We start from the raw sequence: 24430 nt of genomic DNA on the forward strand, positions 1-24430 counted from the left end.
GCTTGGTCTAGGGCTTCTTGCTATTGTTTCCTTTTAAGAGTAACATTTGTTGAAAGGAGATTATTTATACTTAAGTTTAAGTGGCAGAGACTTATTTCATATGGGAAACACTGGTTTATAGATACAGTCATCTGATTTCATACCATAAACACTGGCTTAGTGCTTTAGACTTGCATGGGTAAATCTTAATAGTTAGATTAAAGCAAGATCACCCATGTAGTTAATGAAAGGTGTTATGGATTTACAGTGAATAAACCACCCATGTTTTCTTCTAGATCTATAGGTCTGTCTTAAGGCAAAGACACTTCTACATAGCCCCCAGCCTCCTCCTCCTTATCCTCTGGAGCAGGGCTCTCCAACCTTGGCAAGTTTAAGCCTGGAGGACTTCAACTCCCAGAATTCAAATTCTGGGAGTTGAAGTCCTCCAGGCTTAAACTTGCCAAGGTTGGAGACCCCTGCTCTGGAGTATCTTCACACACTGGATGAGCATCTTTTGCTGAATTCTATCTTCCCATATTTTTGGCCACACCCCAGCCTCAATTATTCCTCCTCCTTCTCCTTGCAATATTTATTGCTAATAGAAACTAATTGGTCATGGCAAAGGGTAATGATAAAGGTACCCTACACACACAAACTTTAAGGATGATTCAGATAGCATCAAGGCACCATGTGATCTTTCCATTTAGCACAAAGGGGGAAATCCTGGGAACTTTAACAAAACACCTTCAAAGGAATTGCCATTGTTGTGTTTTTTGTTGGAGCAAGAGGTGAACCAGTAATTAAGCGGCTCAGTTTCCTAAATTCCCTGGAAGCCTCACAACAACATGGGACTGAAGGGGTTTTGCAAATCTGATTTGGCTCTGCCCTTTGCATGCGGAAGGGGCTCACAGCAAGATCATCAGATACTTAGAGGAAGGGGCTCATGATTCACAACGAGGTCTCTTTGTGACCACCCATCTATATCTAGACATGTTAAATCCCAATCCTTGGGATTAAAGGAAGGATGATTCAAGTGCTTTAGGGAAAGATGCAACTGATTTACAAGACATTCATGAGTCACCTGCAGATTCAATATTATTTATGTGAATTCAAGTATACAACATGTCACTATAAACAGATGTTGATAAGTATCAGAGACTCTTTATTCAGAAGCACTACATCAGGCCCTATGAACTCTTTCTGTGGAAAACATCAAAGCAACTGATGTAATGAGCAATGTATTGTTTTCCTGTTACAAGTAACTAACCAAACTTCCCCTGTGAGCAGAGCAGAGTGCATTATATCAGAGGTCTCCAACCTTGGCAATTTTAAGACTTGTGGACTTCAACTCCCAGAATTCTCCAGCCAGATTATATAAAAGGCTTGTCATAATTAATACCCCATTGATTTCACCAGGTTCCTCAGATTAAATAAAGGACCAACCCATAATGAGTAGAGCAAGGCTGTCACGCGCTGGCCATGCCTTCACCAATTTTAGTGAAGGAGAAAAAAAGTCCAGATATGTCACATGACACCTCCGTGAAGACATGAGTTTGACACTCCTGGAGTAGAGATTTCTACAGTCTACAGTCTCAATAGTAACTTTTGCATGCTACAGCATAACTCTAATGCCTAACATCCATGGGGTTAAGACAGACAGATCATATTTTTGTTTTGCTCAAAGCTAATAAAAGGCAAATCATGAAAACAATCTTCCCTTACTTGTTCAGAATTGTCTCTTTCTTGAATTTAGCCAACCCTTAAGAACTTTATGTCAATTTTGTTGGAAGTAATCCAGCTGAAATCAATGGGGATTCCTCTGAGCATACAAGTACAGGATTGTGTTATTAAATTAATAATCTTTTATTAACTGTAGATTCAATTTATATGTATAGATATTCTTACATTTGGTCATTTTATGTATTAATATTCAGAATATCAACTTTCTTTCAGTAGCTCATGTTCTCCCCCGGCCCTCCAAAAATCCATTGTTTTCAAACTCATGCCCACAATAAAAAATAATGTAAATGTAACATATTAAACCTAAGTAAATGATGTCTTCAATGTTGATAAAATTGTGTAATTTTAATAGTTTTTTAAATTGTTGGAAAATTGAATAAAGTTTTATTAGAAAAAAAACTTACTTCAAGAAAAAGCAGGTGATTGCAATTTCAGTATTTTTATTTATTTCAAAATTAAATGTGAGCTCCTTTATGTAAGACGGGCAGCAAATAAATTTAATTAAAAAAAAAACCTAAGTAATTTGACTTTCCTTCTCAACTAAAAGCAAATGTCTAAATCTGAAGTCTTCTTTTATTTTTCTTATATGTACCCATTTCATGTATTCACAACTATGTATACACTTATACTTATTATCTTGTAAACAATTGGCAAATCAAATAAATAAATAAAATAAATAAAAATAAAATTGATATAACACTTTTTCTTGCTTCCCAGCCATGCCTCCCCCCCTTCGCATTAACTCAGTGATCAGTCAACTGTAGACCAGAGAACTGTATTTTTAAACAATCACAGAATCTTCCCTCTTATTTTAAGAATGCGAGTTATTCCTATTAAATATTTATATTATGTATTTTAAGAGGGTGAAGGAATAACAACATTTTACCCTAGTGTTGGAACGATTTAATGTCATTGTTTGTAAACCCGAACAAGATGCTATTGTTAAAAGTGCTACATTATATGCGGAAAAGAACCAATAGCAGACATGCTGGAAATTCTGGAAGATGCTTAAGAAAACGGAATAGGCGAATAATAATAATAAAGAACCCCAAAGGCTCTCAATTTTGGGGGGAACAGCGCAAATTTAAGGCGGGAACTCCCTGAACTACAGTTCCCAGCGATCCACGCAAGAGGGGCGGGGCCAGAAATGGTTGAGTGCTGCCCTCTTTTGGGTATGCCTAGGAAGTTGAGGAACGAGAAGGTGACAGTAAATGAGGGGGACAGAGAGCTGCCTATTAGGGGTCCTGGGACGGCGGCGAAAGTTGTAGAAGGAAACTTCTGCAACAGGCTGCCAAGAAGAGCGCCCAAGAGGAGCCGATCAGCAGACGAGACCAAAACTTCAGTGAGTTGGCGAAGCGGCTTGGCAGTAGCGGCGGGGTTATAATACGTTTCTCCCTTAAGAGAATACAGCGGTTTCCTGACCTTCACGGCAGGGTGAGTAAGGGAGGGTGGGAAACATTTCAGACGGGCCAGGCAGAAAGACTTAACGCTTTGCGGTGCCTTTCGGCCGGTGTTAACCGGGGCCGGCAAAAAGTAACAGTAACCCTTGCCGCCGCTTTCCTTCTCCCCCCCCAACCCCCGCCCATCCGCTGATTGGGGTGGCAGCGGTGGGTCCGACGCCTGGTTTGACCCGAAAGACATTCGGGATTCCCAAGCCAGCAGGTGCAAGAGAGGGCGAAGGGAAAGGAGATGCCGCGTAGTGGTGGTGGTGGTGGTGGGGGGGGAGGTGGGGGCGCGCATAACTCCAAGCGGGTCGCGAGAATCCGGGGAAACGCCGGGGAAGGGGGCGGCGAGCGGACGAAGCGGAAAGGCTCAGGCTCGGCGGAGGCGCCGGCGGGGCGTCCTCCTGCTTCGTCTCCAGTGAGCGGTCCCCGAGCAACTTCAGGGAGGGCCGGTAGATCCCGAGTTTGAAGTCCTACCCCTGAGCGCTTGGGGTCACGCGTGACGACGGGGGTGGGAAGGAAACCCGGGGAAGAAAGTTTCTTGAACCTCCCCCCCTCCCCCTCCCATGGCATTTCCCAGCCGGTGGCAGAGCCGCAGAGCAATTGAGGAGGAGGAGGAAAAGCCGAGAGCTGCTGACTTCGCCCGCTGCCAGGCGGAGGAGGCGGAGGAAGAGCGGGGGTGCGCTCAAATTGGAGAAAGGAGGAAGCGGGGCTTGGAGGTGGGGCTGGCCCGCCTCGCCTTCTTTCTCTGCAGCGCCGCCAGGAGATTACGGGGATCCAAGGGAAGCTTTGCATAACTGTTACTTCAAAAAAAGGGAGGGGGGGTTGCCTTTCAGCGGGGGCTCCCGAACTTCTGGTAGTTTTGCTGTTGGTCTAGCCGGCAATATTCCTGCCTCACTTCGCCTCCCGGGCTTCGTTCGTCCCGTTCGCGCTGCCTTCAAGGCGAATCCCGACGAGACGACTTTATTTCGTTCTGCTTGTGAAACGGAAGTTTCCGATGAGAGAGGTGCTGGAAGGCTCCTCGTTAGCTTTAATTTGACGTTTGATTATTCTTCGGACAAAGTCTCGGGGAATTCCCACGTGCTTTTGATGTTAAGAGGTGTGGGGAAAAAATAAATGCCGGCCGCGTCATGAAGCGCCCGGCCTGCCTCCGGCGCTCTTCGGTAGTTAGCGCTGCTTTAGGTGGAATGCCTCGTGCTGGGGAACCTCTACCATGTGCCCTGCTCCCCAAACCTGCCGATGATTAAACAGAATATAAGCCTTTGCTAGGGTAGGCAGGAAGGCGACGGTTTCTCTTTTAGGCTCCTGCTTTAGTACTTCTTTTTTTTTTTTTTTTTTAGCAATGGTGGTTGTACTGGAAATGTAGCTGCTTGGAGGTTTTGTTTTACAAGGGAGTTTACAAGTTTGTACAAGGGAGAAAAAAACATGACTGGGTGGCAAACTTCTATCAGAACTTGTATCAAAAATATCCCGGCAGGTCAAAGGTTAGATCTAGGAATAGCACTCGTGGGCTGCAAACAAGATATGATCATCATCACTGGTAGCAAAAAACAAACACACAAACAAACAAAAACTATGCAGCATCTTAAAACACTGGTTTACTGTATTTATGCCGCTCTGATATGATACATTTATTAAAAGTGTTTCCATGAACTTTCCAATGACAGTAAATTTAAAGAAGGTGTGAATGTGTTTATAGCTTTGGTGCTAAATACAAGGTGTAATTTATTATTGCTGCAATGCTTTAATGCTCTGCGTAATCCTTAGATTTCTGAGAAGCACTGTACTCAGAATATTTTATTAATACCTATTGCTTTGAGCTTGCACATTTTTTCTTAATGAACATAAGGGGGGGGGTGAGACCCTGAACAGATGGTAGCTCAGGGCACGCATCTTACTACTGTTCATTGTGCTTTTAATTTCCTCTACCATATTTGTTTAACTTCATGCATGGCTACTTCCACCACCCGTACGGGGGCTGGAAAGACAGGTCTCTGCCTGATTTTTCTTGAGTCTATTGCTTTCCTTTTCTGTTTACAGATGCTATATATGCAGGTCACACAGTACTGGATAAGCAGATGCAAGTAACCTGTCCTTTGGAGAAGAATTAAAACAAAACACGGAGTCTTGAGGATTCCTAGGGCTTGGTACCAGGATATATACAGCATATACAACCTCTTGGTGGCCATAAAATCACCTGCTGAGGAATAGTTGGGATTTTATGCCTAGTACAGGCTATCTCAAATCTCACATAACACATGCAACAGGAAACATAATGGGTCTGGTTTCTGTACTGTTGTAAGAAATGTGACTCAGAAGTGGGAGAGTTGAGTAATCCTTATGGCCGTCATTGACTAGTTTGGGTGTAAAACCTCTGCAAAGCTGGGATTTATTTGTTTTGATCTGTCCCCTGTTCGGGCATCTTCATTCAGAAGATAAAACTTCTTGGGAGTTTTTCCTTGTAGACTTTTCAGAGTAGCTGGCAAAGCTTATGTCTAGGAAACTATCTTTTTTCAGTCTGGATAGCATAGATTTTTGGAACTGGAGGTACATATATCCAGTTCCTATTCTTGCTAGATATATTTCTCATCTTTTACAAGCAGAGAATGATTACAAGCTCTCTTAAGAGCTAAGACCTGCAGCCTGTTTTGGCCATTGTGTTCTGAGAATTTTTTTTAGTATTGGCTTCTCTGTGTATATATTAGAAGTGATAAATGCTTCGCCAAGGATGAAGTCTTTTTCAAAGGCAGTTTTTTTTGAAAGTTATAAAACTAATTTTGAAAAGTAAAGTTTACATTCAGTAGTGTTAGAAAATAATTGGCAGGAACATGCAAATTCAATGATTTTAAATTTGGACCACATATTTAATTAAGTCATGCTTTAACTATGGTTTACTGAATCTATCATAGTGGCTGCCATTATGGAATATGCTGAAAAACTTGCTAAAGTGAACAGGCTTTGGAAAATCCCATTTCTTAGCGAAGCTTAGTGTGATGTATAAATCTGATCTTAGATAGGTGGAATTGCCATGTCTGAGCATGGCTGTTGTATTTTTACATTTTTTGTTCAATGTATTAAGCAAAAAGCAGTCAATAATTAACCATGATTTAACATTGTGTTTATTTAGTAAACTCTGTTTAAACAAATTGTAGCTTGTCATGAAGCTAACACTGTCCAATTGTTGCAAAAAGAAATCCATCTGATGTTCCTGTTATTTTTCCACATGACAGAAGAAGCTGCATGCTTTAAAACTAAAAGATGACTTATTTTTCTTCTTACTCACAGTATCTAGATTAAATGGTGAAAAAAATGTGACCTTTTCTTTGTGACCTTTGGAAGCATATAGCATGAAATAATGCTAGAGTGAGCACACCTTTGCATTTAAGTGCTACTTAAATCCCCATAGGTAGCTAGGAAGTGTATTCAAGTGAAGCATGAACTGATATGGTGTAACAAGTAGATAGATACCTCATCATCAGTTCTTGCTTGCTCATCAAACTGGAGGGAGCTGTTAGTTTTGCATATGGCACAACATTGAGAGAAAGACTCAACAGCTAAACAGTGAGAAATCAACCTTTATTAGCTAGAAAATAGAATTAAATGTAACAGAGAGAAAGTCATTTTTTTTTCACTTAGGAAACAAATCAAGTTTACCAGAATACAGTGCAGGTATCTTTCTTGATAATACAGTAGTACTTTTGGGAAAAATCCTGGAATAATTTATTTGCAGACTGAATATAAGCCAGCAATATAATATGATTATGGAAGGGACAAATGAAATTTTAGGTTGCATCGGGGGAAGTATAGTCTCCAAATTACAGAACACAATCCCATGATTTTATTTTACTTTGGAGAGATCCCATCATTATATTCTGTGCATCTCTGGACTACATATTTTTTTAAAAAAATCAGATTGGAACAAGTTAAGAAACAAGCAATAAGAATGATCAAAAGACCAGAAACCAAACCTCATGAAGAGACATTGAAAGAACGGAAGATTTTTAGCTTTGAGAAGACCCATGAGAGGGAATTTGATAGACATCTTCAAATATTTGGGGAAAAAAGTGGCTTTGGAGTTTTTAGGGGATGGAATTTTGGTTAAAGTTGTGTATGGACCATTTGCAGAGGTTTGAAAAGCCTGATTTGTCATGTATTTCTTTGTTAGATTTAAATCTCATATTTCTTTTATGAGTTCAAGCTAGCTTATATAGGGATCATCCTCCATTATTATTCCCACAGCAGTAAAAGGCTGGGCTAGAGAAATTGATTGGCTCAAAGTAACCCAATGAATTTCCATTGGTGAGATAGAGTGTGGATCTCTTCTCCTAGTCCAGCACTTTATTCACTACACCACAGTGGCTCTCTTATTATATATAAATTGTGGTATGACCAACAACATGTTGAATTGTTCAACAATCTGTAGTTGAGGACACAGTGTGATTTAATCATAGTATTGAAAAAAATGTTTAGAATTAAGGTATCTTCCTCTTTGTCACCAATAGAAGTATTTCTTACATAACTGAAATAAAATGAGACAGCTGAGTGGAATTTTGAATGGATGCATGAATATATTCATTATTCTTTATTTGGTGTTATTTCAGAGCTTGTAATTAAATATATAGAGACCTTTCAATATATATATATTACTGAACAAACTTGGTATTCTTTCTTGTTGAGTGACTTAATGTATATTTATTTATATCTATATATAAAAAGTTAAATGATTAATTAGCCACAAATTATGTGACTAAGGCAACTATTCATGCTATCTGGTATTAAAGGAGAAGTGTCAAATTATTACAAGGGGAACAAGAGGAGATGACTTTAAATGTTGACTCACTAAATGATAGGTAATTGGCAGAGTTAATTTGATCTCCCAAAATAAAACTTGCTATTACTTGTGTTAAAGCTCTAATGCAATAAGCTCAGGGGTATATTATCCATCCCAGAAGTATTCACTTTGCTACCAATATAATTTTACTCAAGGATTATTCAAATACAGCATACTGTTGTCACCACATGCTAGAACTTTGACTCAGTCTGTGCCTTCTATTATGTCTTATGAATCCCTCTTTTTTTGGTGGCTGAGTTTTTTATATTGGTTAACATTTTCTGCCATAGATTTACAACTAAAATAGTTTTAAAAGAAATTATTGTAGAGGTGCACTTATATTACATTTAATATTACATTCTATTTTCAGAATTTGGAGGTGAGCCTTGCTTTTTATATAACCAAAATAGCACCCCTGACTAGAGAAAAACATTGGCATATTTTCAGAAGCAGATGCTCTTAAGAAGTAAAAATAGAAATATTTGAGCAATAAATGCTGTTGAGGGGCAAGCCAGCCCAATGAGAAGTGAACTTTGCCCATGGACAAGGAATACTGACTGTCTGCTAGGAGAGTGGGAAATGGGAAATAATTGAATATTTTGGAAGAAAATATTTGGCTGATTTTATGTGTTTATTAGACTTTATGTTATTTTAAAATAGATTTATGAGGCCTCTCAACTCCAAACAATTTAGTGTAGTCTGCAAGAATAAAAACAGGAAAGATAATAACCCAATCAGCAAAAAAACGATCAGCCCAGAGGGGAAAACCCCACGTTCTTTTAACACAATCATATCCTTGAACCTCCCCACCACCATCCTAGTCCAATGTCTGGGAAAAGAGCCAGTTCTTAAGGGCATATCAAAAGGACACAGGATAGGGACCGTTCAGACCGTTGGGGGGGATATTGTTCCAGAGGGGAGATATCATAACAAAACAGATATAAAATGGAATATCCCTTACTGCCTCTACTGTGGCATTCTGAACCAGTTGCAGACTCTGAGTAGTCTTCAGGGCAGTACCATGTAGACTATGTTGTAAAGTCCATGCACAAGGTGATCAAAGTATAAGTGACCATGAGTGACCCCAGGAATGGGCTCAAATGGTACACAAGATGAATTTGTGCAAAGCCTATCCTGGCTCCAATTACCATTATTTTTTGAGCAGGAGCTGAAAGTTCAGGAGGACCCCCAGATTATGCACCATTTCCAAGTGGAGAAGCTTAGTCTCATTCCAAAACTAAAGGTCAAGGGCTCCAGATCCAAGTGTCCCAGCACAGTGACAATCTTGCTAAGGTTGAGCCTGAGCCTGTTCCCCCCCACTCCCTCCCATCCACACTTCAACAGTCTCCAGGCATTGGGACAAGACTTTGACAGCATTACTTGATCAATTTACGATTGAAATGTATACCATAGCTAGCTATCATCACAGTACTGATGCTACTTGACCCCAGTCGACAGATGACCTCACCCAGTGATCTCATGCAGATGTTAAAAAGGAGGGTTAAGAACATTAAACATTCTGGTACCTAATGGACCAGGGCCTTTGGGGTTGAGCTCTCTTGTCACTGACTGCAAAAACAAAGGAGGAGAAAAGAACCGGCAGAATACTCTTGTCAGACTAGTAGACAATCTAGAAGGAATAATAGTAGTGATAATAAATTCCTTCTGGTAAGGAAAACATTATGCAGTCAATTTCTATGAAAGATTGAGGGAAAAGTGGATAAAGATATAAAAATAAAATTTGGCATACAACTGGAACATTAAAAAAGAAACTGAAGGCTCTATGTTTGGCTACTCAAACGAATGCAATCAAGGGCAGAATTGAAAAAAAAATCACCAAATGATTCAAAATACAGATTGTACAAAGAGGCAGAAGAAACAGTAGATCATACACTCAGCTTGTGGAAGAAGATTGCACAAACTGATTATAAACAATGACATAACACAGTCACCAAAATGATTCACTGGAACATCTGTAAAAATTATAATGTGTCAATAATGAAAAATTGGTGTGAAGTAGGGTTGAAAATGAGCAGGTTTGTTTGTTTGGTATGCCATCCATCTCTGCTAGAGGTGCTTACAAACATTAAAAAGATAGTAAAACATCAAAACAATAAATAATAAATTGTGTGATTTCCAAATACCAACTGATAAATAACACCCATAACCTATCAGATTTAACTGTAGTTGAAAAGAATAACGTGTAGATAATTGATGTGGTAATATCAGGGGATTGTAGACTGAAGAGAAAGAAGATCACAAAGTATCAAGAATCCATACTGGGATATTTTGCTTGCAGGCTCACTTCTCACTTGTATCTTTCATTCCATTAAATTCATAGTTCCATAAAACTCACCAATCATTGCAGAATATCCTTTCTATTTTGTGAGACTGTTTCCATTGTTTCACTGTAAATGTTGCTTTAAAAAAAACTTATATGTGTTCCTGGTACGTGCAAATATTTCCCTTCCACTTTCAATATATGGATATTGACATACTTTCCGAGTGACACTGGATGGCCCAAATCCAGGAATTCTTATCTGCAGGAAGCTGTAGGAGGGTGCAAATGTAATTTCATTTTTCCCTTTCTTTTCATGTGTCCATAGTTACATCTTAATATATTATGTGATACTTAAAAACCAGACTGGTTTCATTCTGCAGTGTAGATTTGTTAAATAAATGTTGCTGTTCTTTGGAAATAAAGAGGATAAATAAACTGGGATTACCTTCCCAGAAGCCAAAATAATTAGTCTTTATGTGTGAATAATATTCCTGGCTTCATTCACTAAAACGTTATTTTAAAAAATCCAATTTATAACAATTAGTTGTAATATAAATTAGTACTGAAGTGCGGAACATGGGACAATTTCAATGAGAATTTTTTTTACAATTCTTCCTTTTGTCATCAACATAATTACCAAGTGTTGATAATTATTTTTGTACTTGACAGCTACCAATTTCCTTCAGACTTTTGACTCTTACGTGCTTGTGATCTCACTTTTGAACTTCGTGACATCATTCAATCAAAAGATGTACAAAATATGTACAAACCAACTGGCCTATATGCCCTTTGAAAATTTATTTAACAAGCTTCCATTGTCTAGATTTACACAACTCATTAAGTCATAAATCAGGTTTACAAATCACAGCGCTATCTTCACAAGTGGAGCAAATCAATTTAAGGATGCACAATATTGTTTGACGGGAAAAGATGCGGTCCAGGATTGTTGTAATCCTGTAATGTTGATATTGTGGCAGCATTTCTTTCTATAGAATCCTTTTAAAATATAATATCTGGTCAAGGACTAGGATGGCAATCTTCTCTTGCCACCCAGCTTGTACGAACTTTAGAAATCTATAGTGCTGAGCAGGCTTTGGTGAAGCCTAATGATTTTTGTTCGTTGCTTTAATGGCATTAGCTGAGTTTTCCAGAGTTGCCTAGCAGCTGTATAGTGCATTTGGCACAAAGCCTACTGGGTGAACGGCTGACCGAGACGTGGACATTGTGTTTTGGAGTAATTGACTTTAAGCTCTCTTTTAAATTGGGTAGACAAGCTTTTTCTCAGGCAAAGCCTTGGATTGTTAATGGACATGGTAGTGAGGTTCCACTGACATTAGGTGTGTATTTATTTATTTTATGCAATTTGACACTGCTCTTTTAGAAAGTGACTTTGGATGGTTCAAAGTGTATCTCCTCTGTGTGTATGTATTTTAGCAGTGATTTCTTATGATTCATGTTTCTTAGTAGATTTTCCATCGGTTTATTGATAAACTATCAAAAGGTTGTTTGCAGAAAGTTAACAAGGGAGTTATTGCCAGATATTTATCTTGACATATGCTTTCTCTTAGAACAAGTTATTTTAGGGTGTTTTAGTTAGCAAAAGGATATACTTTCTTAGATCCTACAGGGCTTGTTTATGAAATTGTCTATGGAAAGCCTCCTTCCATAGAAGATCTGTATATTGAAGGAGGACTGATAAGCTATCTGCAGACTCTTCACATCCTGGACATAAACTATTTAAACTCCCCCTTTGGGACAGTGCTATAGGGCTTTGTGGGCCAAAACAATTAGACATATGACAATCCCCCCCCCAGGCCCTCATTCTGCTAAACACCTTATTTTTGCAGTACTGTCTGTAGGTATTTACTCAAGTAGTATGGCTGTAGCATTATTATTTATCCTTCTCACTCCCCTTATTATTATAATTATAATCATCATCATTATTCTGTTGCTTTGCATGCACACTGAGAGCTTCTGCACTGAAGACAAATTCCTTGCATGTCTAATCACTGTTGGCCAAATGAAGTATTCTAATCTATATATATATATATAAGAGCGAAATACCACTCACACATCATCACAAAATCTCCAGAACCGTAAAGCCTACAAACTTGAAATTTGGCATGTGTGCTCTTGGTTTCTAGGTGCTCACTAAGAAAGGATTTTTCAAAATAATCCTCAGAGCATTAATATTTTGTGTATTATTATTATTAACACGCTCTGATGCTAAGGAGTTCTACTCCCCCTCCCCACCTGAAAAGAAATCTTTTCCAAATGCAAAACACAAGCAGAGGAGAGGAGTTTCAGTTTCTCTTTTAGTTTCACAGCCCCAAGCAGCTTTAGTACAGAACAGTTGAGCTAAGCCAGGCCCACGCTCCTTGCTTTCTCCTTCTTGCTCACACAGCAAATACTGTTTCACTTTCCAAACAGCCTTCAACTCTCTTACACACTGATGCTAGCCAGATGAATACCGATGGATGCTGGTAGGCAGAGACAGAATTTTTTCCCCTTATTTTCCTCCCAAAAAACTAAGCCCGGCCACATAGTTCCCCACATACCTGTAGCGAAGCACAGGTATTGAGCTATAGTATGTGTATAAAAAGATGAAAAACAGATAAATCTTTCTGGCCAATAGCATGCTTGGTTTCTAATCTGAACAAAATTCAGGAAGGGAAGTGGATAGTCCTTGACTTATGACCATTCGTTTAGTGATTGCTTGAAGTTATGACTGCACTGAAAAAAGCAACTTGCAACTGGTCTTTGCACTTACGATTGTCAGAGCATCCTTGCAATCATGAGATCAAAATTCAAGTACTTGGCAGTTGGCATCTTATGGAGTAAAAGAAGATGGGAAAGTAGATCGTTTGCATACTTTTTGCTAGTGTGCAAAAGGAAAATTTATGGATCTGTTATATGTGAGGTAATCTGTAGAATCGAAATTCAAGAGGGGCTTGGGTTTGCACCATTGAGAAAATATCATCTCATTTTCCTCTGATCCTGTATTGTAGAGGTATACAATTTTAAATGAAAAGCGTATTATATTTTAAAGAGGAAGGTGATGACAAAATTTCCCACAAACCATGTTTTTAATAGAGAGTTTGGTGTAATAGTGAAAGACATTGGTCTGGAAATTGTAAGCATTTAAGAAAGGAACAAGGTGATTAATAAAAGCCAGCACAGGATTGTTAAAAATAGGTCATGCCAGACGAATGTTACTGTTTTTGGGGAGAACAATTAGTAAATTAGTAGTCCAAAGGAATTCTGTGGATATAGTGTGCTTTGACTTTGGTAAGACATTTGATAAAACTGGCCATAACCTCCTTCTGGGTAAAATGGGACAATTAGTTGAACATCTGTAGCCAACATTTGATCATTAATATATACAAGGGGTTATGCGGTGGAGTTCTTTGAGGCTTTGTCCTGGGCCCAGTATTCTAAGATTTTCATAAATGACTTGGATGGGAGGATACTCACAGAATTTGCAGGCAACACAAAACTTGGGGGACTGTACAACTTCAGAAGATAGACTCAAGATTCAAAAGAATCTTGATAGACTTTAACATTGGGCCCTGTTCTACAATATGCAGGTCAGTAGAGAAAAATGTAAAGGTAAGAAAAGTTAGATGCACATGCATGAAAATGGCACATTTGGCTTAGCAGCCGTACTTATGATAAGGATTTAGTGTCCTGATTGAACACAGAGTAAGCAGTAAGATGCTGCAGGTGTAAAACTAGGCAATGCAATCTTTACTAATAGAGGTATATTGAGACGTAATAGTTCTATGCTGCACAGATTCATCCAGTTCCAGTTTTCACAGTTCAAGAAGTGGTGGAAAGAGTGCAGAAAATAGCAGCAAAGATAACGAGGAACAGTTAAAGGAACGGGCACATATAGCTTTAAAAAAAGGAAGAAAAAGGGATGACATGATATTGACCTTCCGTTTTTGAAGAGCTGTGACATGGAAGACGATTTATTCTCCATAGTGCTCAAGGATAGGACTAGAACCAATGAGTGGAAGCTTTGCCAAACTGAAAATAAGGAAGAATCTTTTGGCTATTTGAACAGTTTGTGAAACTGCCTCTTCCATTACTTGAGATTTGCTATGGACAAGAAGCAGTACTAGAATACCTGAAAGTTTGTTTCAACACTATGATTATGTGATTTCAGATGACAGAGCCTCAAACTATGATTCTGTATACTAAGCTAGGATTTAAGCATAATTCATATTTGATATAATGCCCAATATGTATGGAAAGTATGTTATTTCCATAAACATTGTTGAAACTTTGAGCTTCTTTCCAGAACACTGGAATAACCAGTTCCCAGAAAATAATTGCTAGAGCCATTTGTTCATTTCAGATTTATAGCTTCTTTCAGTATTATCACGTCATCCTTTTTCTGATGTCATAATAATAATGACATCAGATATATAACTTCATTGGCTAAGTGATGCTGGAATATGTGAACCAGGTGAATAGTCTCAGATTTACAAAGTTTAATATAAACTATTTTAGAATGGTGGGATAATGAGAGAAATTTGAGCTAAAATTAATGGAAAGGAAATAGAGGGAGGATGTTTGAAGTGGTATAGCAGTTCTGTGGTAATGTTTGGAAAAGACTACAACTTTCCTCTATCTTTGGCCATCTTTGTTGCATGTATTTTTTACTTGGCAGCATGAATTGCCATTCACTTCACAGACACGACTGGGTTGGGCTTTGTATAGTTTGTAGGCAAGGAAAGTGCAACCAAACTCACTGATTCCCCCCCCCCCCTAGTATAATTCACATTGCATTTTTAGGAGGTTGCATCTAGATGAGTCTCAGAACTCTGCTGTTTAAGGTTGGGAAATTTGTGGTTTACCTTACAAATGCAGAATATTTCATGTTCACAATGAGACAGCATTATATTGCCACTTAGGGATCAAGGCCAGACCAAATTAGTGAGCTCCCATAACTGAGATATAGAGTCTGGCAAAAATTAAACAAGAAACATGATTATTTGCAGATCCAAATAGCTAGTGAAGATTTATTAGGCCTTGACTTTTTAAATTATTCCATACATTACTCTTATCTGTACTACACTCTTAACCTACAGTATATTAATCCATAATATAATGATAATTCAAAATAACTAAACTCTGTAATGCATAAATGCATAGCATGTAGCTCTTATGTTGCTTTTTTGCATGCAATTAGTAACATGTTGTAATCTTCCAAAGGAGAGGAAGGGAAGGGAAGGGAAGGGAAGGAAGGAAGGAAGGAAGGAAGGAAGGAAGGAAGGAAGGGCATAAGTGATGCCCTGCTGGATCAGAACTTGGCCATCTAGTCCAGCAGTCTATTCTCACAGTGGCCAACCAACTGCACAAAGAAGCCCATTAGTCTCTCAACAAATGGCCTTCAGATGCAATCATGTTGTCATCCAGGCTAACAGCCATTAATCCACATGACTTCTATGGATTTATCCTATTCTTTTTTGAAGAAAGCCAAGTTGGTAACCAACACCATATCTCGTGGTAGTTCATCTATTGGTGCTAAGAATGTGGAAGAATTTTCTCAAAAGGACACATCGCATATTTAACCAAGTCAACTAAATTCCCAGCAGATGTATTTGCACAACATGCCACGCTTCATTTGTGTTAAATTTGATTAGGGCTTTTTTGTGTGTGATTTAGCAGGTAGTATATGAAACCAGCTTGTTTGTTGTGACTCAAAAAAGTGGATAATTTGATAACCAGGTTACATATGGTTGTAAACATAGCAAATATATAAACAAAATGCAGGAATCTGTATAGTAAAATACAGAAGATAGCCACTGCTTTGTGTTTTCATGTAACAAGAAATTTAGTTTCACTTTGCTTTAAGTGAGCAATGGTGTAGGAGAAATGATATATGTGAAACAAACTGATTTAGGATAAAGAAAATGTTTTCAAGCTAACAGTATATATTTCCTTTTCTACCCACTCCTTTTCTCCTGATGTTTTGAATATGATGCCTGCTTGAGGCTTGAGCATGAGACAATTTTCTTCTTTTTGCTTGGATGTTCCCAGGAAGAAATGCAAAACTGCTTTTTGTAAATACAGTAGCTACTTCTATTTTCTTTTGGGAAGTGCCTAAAGTATAGAATTGGAGGATTGCAGTTAGATTGGTAGATACAGTAGGCTACTTGGCTGCAAGTTTCAATAAAGTATCCTGAGAATCTCTGTTTTCAAATCAATTTCATGACATATGAAGATTCCAATTCTGTAAATTTTATAATTGTAATCTCCAGTTTTAGTAAACCTGCTTAATTTTCCCTATGCTGATTTGAATTGTATAAGCCTGAGTCGTCTTTGGCTGTGTTAATGGTTGACCAAAGCTGAGAACTGGATTCCCCCAAAATCATGCTAGTTCCTTTTGGTCTCTCAATACCATTCAATATTATACAATCACTGTATCTTTCTGACTGCACTATTTTTCAGGGGTTGCTGTTCTTCCTATCAGAGGGTTTTCAGAATTTTTCATGAGACTTAGTTACTTATTTTCTTACTGGCGCATTTATTTTATTTAATTAATTTGTATCTCACCTTTATTATTTTTTATAAATAACTCAAGGCAACAAGCATATCCATCTTTCTTCTCCTATTTTTTCCACAAAATAACCACGAGAGTTAGATTGGCTTGAGAGAGAGTGACTGGGCTAAAGTCACCCAGCTTGCTTTCATGGCTAAGGCAGGATTTGAACTCATGATCTCTTGCATTCTAGGTTGGTGCCTTAACCACTGAAACAAACTGGCTAATGTTTATGTAATGTTTAATATCTAAGCCATTAACCTGTGGTATCTCAAAAGGTATGACAGAGAGTTAGGGGAATAATTCCCTGATTACTCCCTTGAGGAAAATAGATAACTTTACATAAGCAAGAACAGCTGAAACATTTCCTAAGTCCTAGGAAAAGATAATAAAAAAACCTCTGAAGAGGTTTTAGTAGACTCCTCCCTGGTTGTCTTCTGTAGGTATATGAAACAGTTGTGAGAAGTCATTTAGCTCTTAAGTGAGGTGTCAAGAGCCTGTGGATGACCTGATAGCATTATTACTTTTTGCCATCTAACTCCAAGAATGCGGGCATTTCCCTTGAACAATAATTAAGATGAACAAACTGATGTTAAATTGAGACAAATAAAGCTACTATTGGTTGGGAAGCAAAGTTCTGGCATTACTGTCAGAATTGCATTGAGAGGAGTTATGGGAGAAAACTTTGGCTTGTACTTGTGCATGGTTTCCCAGACAATAAGAATGGCAAGTAGTTCATTTGCCCAGTTCTGTCTGGAGCACCAGATGTGGCTCCCCTAAGCCAGTTATCCATGCTAGGTTGCGACCCGACTTTCCAGAAAAGGCATAGATTTTCAGAAATCACAATGTTTGAGGTATCCTACAAAGCTCTAGGACATATCCTTGCTATAAGGCTATAGTTGAAGAATGTCCAGAAATGATAGCAGCCAAGCTGCTAACTGATATAGAATACTGAGAGTACATTACTTTCATGCTAAAATGCTCCCAGTCATTTAATAGTGAAATAAGAGCTGTTTTCAAAGATGACATTTTGTAAATATGACAGCAGAGAAGCATCGAAGTAGGATATTGGTGGCCTATTCTTCTCTATCTCACTATCTGCTGGCCTGATACACAGGGAATTTCCCCTTTCAGTCCATCTGTTTCCCCTTCAATCATTTGCAGTGAATGTAACAGCATATATGTAATAAGAAAATGCTTCCGCTCGGTGCCTAAGCTTGTACTCTGAGATGTAATATACAAATAAAAAGATTTATTGCTATCATTCTGTCCTTTTCATCACTTCCTTCTGTGACCCACAAAAATGGCAATGTCTAAGCAGATGGTTTCCATTTAATATTCTTCAAAATATGTCAGTAAATTTTCTGTTGCTGCCATTTGCAATAGCGACAGAATAAATAAAAATTATGCTAAGTTAAATAAGCACACATATGAACAAAACCTCTTTACTGATTGGCCAATGAACTGTTGAACAGAAACTACAGTTTGAAGTAGTTTGGTTACAGTTCAAGTACAGTTTGAAGTAGTCTGCAAAGCTCTTGGACATGCCCATTTCTACAATGTTTGGAATTTGACCTAAGTTCTTCTGATGTATATTTGCACACATGAAATATTTAAACACTTTGCTGAATGCTGTTGCAGAAAGAAATATTCTGGAAATGGGGGAGTTAGGCAATCATTATAGAGTCCTTGGTGCTCTCTGAGCTTTTTTTTCTTCCTTGCAGACATTCTTTACCTGACTAGGTGACATCATCAGTGTTGGTGAATACAGGGTTTGATCTCTGTTTATATACAGTCTCCACATCCTTCCATTTAAGATTAATGTTTCAGAATAGAATACAATACTTTATTGGCCAAGTGTGATTTGATACACAAGGAATTTGTCTTGGTGCAAATGCTCTCAGTATACATAAAAGAAAAGATACATTTGTCAAGAGTCAAAAATCATAAGGTATGACACTTAATGATAGTCATAGGGTACAATCAACAATCAAATCATACTAGGAAACAGTCAAAATAAATCGTAAGTATACAAGTGAGAAAGTTATAGTCCTACAATCACAAGTGGGAGGGGATGGGTGATAAGGAGTGAAGAGAAGATTAACAGTAATAGTAGTGCATACTTTGTAAACAGTTGAACAGTGTTGAGGGAATTATTTGTTTAGCAGAGTGATGGCTTTTGGGAAAAAACTGTTCTTGTGTCTAGTTGTTCTGGTGTGCAGTGCTCTATAGCGTCGTTTTGAGGGAAGGAGTTGAAACAGTTTATGTCCGGGATGTGAGAGGTCTGTAAATATTTTCACAGCCCTCTTTTTGACTCGTGCAGTATACAGGTCCTCAATTGAAGGCAGGTGGGTAGTAATTGTTTTTTCTGCAGTCCAAATTATCCTCTGAAGTCTGTGTCTGTCCTGTTGGGTTGCAGACAGTTATAGAGGTGCAGATGATAGACTCAATAATTCCTCTGTAGAACTGGATCAGCAGCTCCTTGGGCAGTTTGAGCTTTCTGAGTTGGCGCAGAAAGAACATTCTTTGTTGTGCTTTTGTGATGACATTTTTGATGTTAGGTGTCCATTTTAGGTCATGTGATATAGTAGAACCTAGAAATTTGAAGGTCTCTACTGTTGATACTGTGTTATCTAGTATTGTAAGAAGTGGTAGTATGGGAGGGTTTCTTCTAAAGTCTACCACCATTTCTATGGTTTTGAGTGTGTTCAGTTCCAGATTGTTCTGGTTATACCACGAGATAAGTTGTATAACCTCCTGTCTGCATGAAGATTCGTCGTTGTCTTGAATGAGACCAATCACTGTTGTGTCATCAGCAAACTTCAGTATTTTAACAGATGGATCATTTGAGATGCAGTCATTGGTATATAGGGAGAAGAGGGGGGGCTGTCCTGATAGTACAGGTATTGGATGTGATTCTGCCTAGCTTCACCTGCTGCCTCCTGTCTGTTAGGAAGCTTATGATCCACTTACAAATGTGTTCAGGTACCGCTAGTTGGTTTAATTTACTTAGAAGAGTGTCTGGAATGATGGTATTGAATGCTGAACTGAAGTCTATAAAGAGGACCCTTGCGTAGGTATTTGGAGATTCAAGATGTTGTAGGACAGGGGTGGGCAAACTACGGCCCGCGGGCCACATCCGGCCCATTGGTCTTTTTAATCCGGCCCGCCGAAGATTGGCACAGAATTAAGGTTTGATGTGAATGATTGAATGATTGCATTCATTTGATTTTGACTTGTAATGACAGGCATTTCGACACCAGGTGGCGGCCCGTCTGTCAAATTTTAAAAGTCAATGAGGCCCCCCGAGCCAAAAAGTTTGCCCACCCCTGTTGTAGGATGTAATGCAGAACCATGTTAACAGCATCATCTGTTGATCTATTTGCTCGGTATGCAAACTGCATGGGATCTAACAGTGGATCCATGATGTTTTTCAGGTGGGACAGCACTAGCCTTTCAAAGATTTTCATAACTACAGATGTTAGAGCAACTGGTCTGTAGTCATTCAGTTCCTTGGTGGAGGGCTTCTTTGGTGCTGGGATGATAGTAGAGCGTTTGAAGCAGGAAGGTTCTTCTTGAAATGTTTGGCTCTAGGTTTTCTTTGGCCTACCTCTTCTATTAGGCAATCATTATTAATAAGAAATTAAATTGGGCACAAGATATTTTCTACCATGTTATCCAGCTGCAGGAATACACACCTTCTTCTGCCTCCATTCTCTTACAAGGTATTAGAAGACAGCTTTTGTGGCATCATTGGCAACGGAACGCATTGTTGCTTCATTCTTTTCACAGTTAAATTGAATGTCTGCAATTTGGAGGAGATGGAAGGTTCAAGTACTTATGCCAATAATAGGGCATGCTATACACACCCAGATGCAAGGAAATATTGTAAGACCTCAACCATAATCTCTGTGGATCTAATTTCCTCCCATCCTTGAGACAAGAGCCTTAATTTGAGAACCACTGTTTCCGTGACTTTCCTCTTGCTGTGACTCAGGAATAAGAGCAGCAGGATTGCTGTCCTCGCAATAGTGACATTTCACTATGCTGCCGCTGTCCGAGGAGGGGTGAAAAGCAGGGAAAGAGACTCTTCTCTGCTGCCTATCTCTCTTCGTCCATGGGCTGAGCATGGATCATTTGCTTTCCCTAGCCTTTCCTTTAACCCTGCCCTGGCTAGAAAGCAAGTCTGTGGCCCCAACAGTAGCAGCAACAAGTCATCACCACACGGGAACTAAATGCAGATTCCTCCAGGGCTGATGGCTGCCTGTAGCTGTTGTGGTTGTGAGGCATAATGGTGTTCTCCAGGAAGTGCAGAAGGTAAGAGAAGGTGCAGTGAAGATAAAGGAAAAGGAATGGATTCACTACTGTGCTGAGAGAGACAAAAGAAACTGAGAAGAACTCCTTCCCTTATCTTCATTCCCCTGACAGCGTTGCAGCTTGGCTTGGGTGCTTGGCTATGGGGTACAGGCAGATATGCAAGTGGAGAAGGAAGACATGGGGTAGGAAGGGGGCTGAGATTGGTGTGATGGAAAGTGGTGGAGTATGCATAAGTTGCTGGTTTGGCAAGGTATTCCATGAGGATGGTTTCTGAGCAAATAAAAAAATAATAATAATTGTCAAAGGGTATTGGCTGTTCGCCAGCCCAGCCAAAAATGGTCATGGAGGTATAGACATAGCAGGATGAGAGGGCAACATGTCTTTAGTGAGCCAACTATAGGTCATGTTATAATGCAAAACTGTTAAGGAAATTAACTTAGTAGTACTTTATAAGAAATGATAATTTCATTTCATTTCTGATTATGATAATTATGTGATATGAGATTCTTATATTTTCAGCTCATTTTCCTGGCCTTGGGATGTGTTTGAAACCTGGAATCATTATTTCTAAATTCTGATGCTGCTATCTCTAATGACATGCATTTCATGCCATATGCAAGCTGGGATGTTATTTTCTCTTGCAACTTTATATATGTAACAAAATTCAATTGTGCATTTTTACAGTATTTCTTAATTTAAAAAAAGAATTGTAAGAAAAGAGTTGGATTGATATTTGAAGCTGCCTTAACATCAGTACTGAACATGCAGAAAGAGGAGTACCAATTGCCCATGTAGACTGTAAGGATTAGAAAAGTCACTATGTAAGAGGCAAAACTCTAGAGAGTACATCCATGATCATCAACTAGCAGTCAGAAGACATGATGAACCTCACTAATCTCACAGTACATGGATAGAAACCATCATAGTTTCAAATAAAAAACTGTAAGCATCCTAGATCAAGGTAAATCCAAAAATACTAGAGAATTCCTGGAAACTTGACACTCAGATAAATCAGCCAGTAACAGGTCTATAGAGATAAGCAACTTTTACACACCATTCAAGAAAGACAATAAAAAAGCTAAAAAGGAAACAAAAAGAGTAAAACACCTTCCCACCAACTATGGATATCCAGGTATGCAGGACACTAGAAAAATAAGTAGTAAATAATGCTCTAATCAAGGAACTATCAACTCAGATAATCAAGCAGTAAATTACAATGATCTAGGAGAAAACATCACCCTAACCAACACTGACAGGACAAGCCAATATAAACAAAGAGCAACAGTTCATATATCTACTGCCTTCTAGTACTAAAGATGTTACCTAGTTGGATAATGAAACATCTGCAGGAAAACAACCAAACTCAGAGAGCAACAAGAACTTCACAATAAAAGAAACTGTTTCCTCACTCAAGATGCTACCTCTCCCAATAAATGATAACAAGTGACTTTAAAGTTGGATCAATTATTTAACTTTCTGAGCCCAGCACGATTCCTGAGGCCACAAGCTAGGCTAGCTGCAAGATTTCTGACATATAGCAATGATGACTGGAATGGCCAACCACTGTCTTTACTGTATGCAAATCAGAGGTTCTGTGCACATGAACACTCAGCAATAAATGTTTTTTGTGTGGTCAGGAGTACAAAAAATTGCTTGAAAAAGACAGATTAAATCTGGCAGGCTTCTGTTGTGTGTAGAAAATAATGTTCTTATGATTTATTGATTTTCTTTCCTAGTTTAATTGTAATTTCTACATGCTGAAATTAGTCTTTGATGAATTTACTCCAGAGAAAGTATGTATGTATGTATGTACGTATGTATGTGTGTATGTATGTATATATGTATGTATGTAGAAAGTAATTAATGAATAAATTTAAAAAGTAAAGATATATTAGGTTATATGCAGTGCTCAACCTGATTAACACTATTATGTTATTGGAGTCCACAAGTGACTGTTGATAAAGCAGAGTAACTTGCGTAAGTCAGTTTTGATCACTTTGTCTACATACAGAAAATATTTTGTCATAATTTGAGAAAGACAGGACAAACGCAGGATTGCTCAAGAGCTGGCACAAAGTGTCACTTTAATCAAACTTTTGAATAAACATATCCTTAAAATTAGTCTGTTAAAGTTGATTTATTTATCTCGTTTTAATATTAGATACAAACATGCTACTTGTATCAGCCTTTGCCAAAGAGGAAGCTAATCATATAACTTTCATACATTTTTGTGTGCTTTGTGAGGTCTCTGGTATTCTTTTTCTAAAGGATGCTGCCATTCAATTTGCTGGGTTTGCAGTTAACACGTATATTTCTGCAGACAAATTGTTTATTTGTATAGGTAGAATACTTTTAACTTCACTATATTTTGTTTAATTACCTAAATGGATCTTGGATAATTTATTTTTGTGTTTATTCTTCTTTGAATCAGATTTTTGTCTAAATCAGAATGACCAAAGTGGCTCACAATGAAATGTGGATAAAATAATGAAGTTAAATGATTAAGAAACATCAACTAAATACATGCTTTTTTTAAAAAAAAAAACAGTAACAGTAACATATTTAAGTTTATTTCAACAAGTTTATTTTAAATGTCAAAAGCTTTTCTGTGTAAAAACATTTTTGCCTACGGGCAAAAGAATCAAACAGGGATGAAGGTAGGTTGGGTTTTGAGGGGGGAGGATGGTTGGCAGAAATGCATGTCAAGGCATTAAAAAAAATCAATAATAAAACTGACAATTATAAGAAAGTTTTATAATTTAAATTAGGGCTGCAGTGTAGTAAAAGAAAAATACCGCTATTCCCTCCTGCAGTGAGACAATAAAATAGAAAATGGAAATGAATTGGGATAAAATCCATGCTTTGTTGTAATCTTAGGAAAAACACACCATTTGACAAATATTCCATACTATATGAACCCAATAGTACAAACCATGTCCAGACCAGCCATATAGGCCTGCTTGCATTGGTTTTATTTTGTATAGATGCTACAATTATGTTCTGTACACCCCTAGTAGATCTGAGAAATCTTAATTCTATTCCTAATCTATGGATCACGAATATGTAAATGCCATTCTATAGCCTTTTTTTGAAACTCTTCAATCAGAATTTCTAATGACCTTGTTTGGCAGTTTCAACTATGTCTCTAATTTTCTACTTATGCCAGCATCTAATGCCTCAAATATAGATGAGTATCAAATATAACATGCTATCATGAGCCGCTGCAATAGTTTCCTTATACATGCCATATGGGGGAAAAATGAATCTGTTGGGCTTATTCTTCTGCATTG

At 38.2% G+C, this 24430-nt stretch overlaps 1 protein-coding gene across 2 annotated transcripts in view; it reads left to right on the forward strand.

Annotated features, from left to right (window-relative positions):
• The first annotated feature begins 2888 nt into the window (after positions 1–2888).
• The window catches only part of TFEB (transcription factor EB), an 84063-nt gene continuing 62521 nt past the window's right edge, over positions 2889–24430 (forward strand). Inside the window, exon 1 of one of the 2 annotated variants that reach the window (XM_026680335.2) lies at positions 2889–3153. The gene's annotated coding sequence lies outside the window, so the exon portion shown is untranslated. The remainder of the gene's footprint in view (positions 3154–24430) is intronic. The other variant, XM_026680334.2, reaches the window with a different exon arrangement.

Source organism: Notechis scutatus, chromosome 3 (genome assembly GCF_049901735.1).
Source record: "Notechis scutatus isolate UNSWTSFEM ecotype Mainland chromosome 3, rNotScu1.2, whole genome shotgun sequence".
Classification (NCBI taxonomy): Eukaryota; Metazoa; Chordata; class Lepidosauria; order Squamata; family Elapidae; genus Notechis; species Notechis scutatus.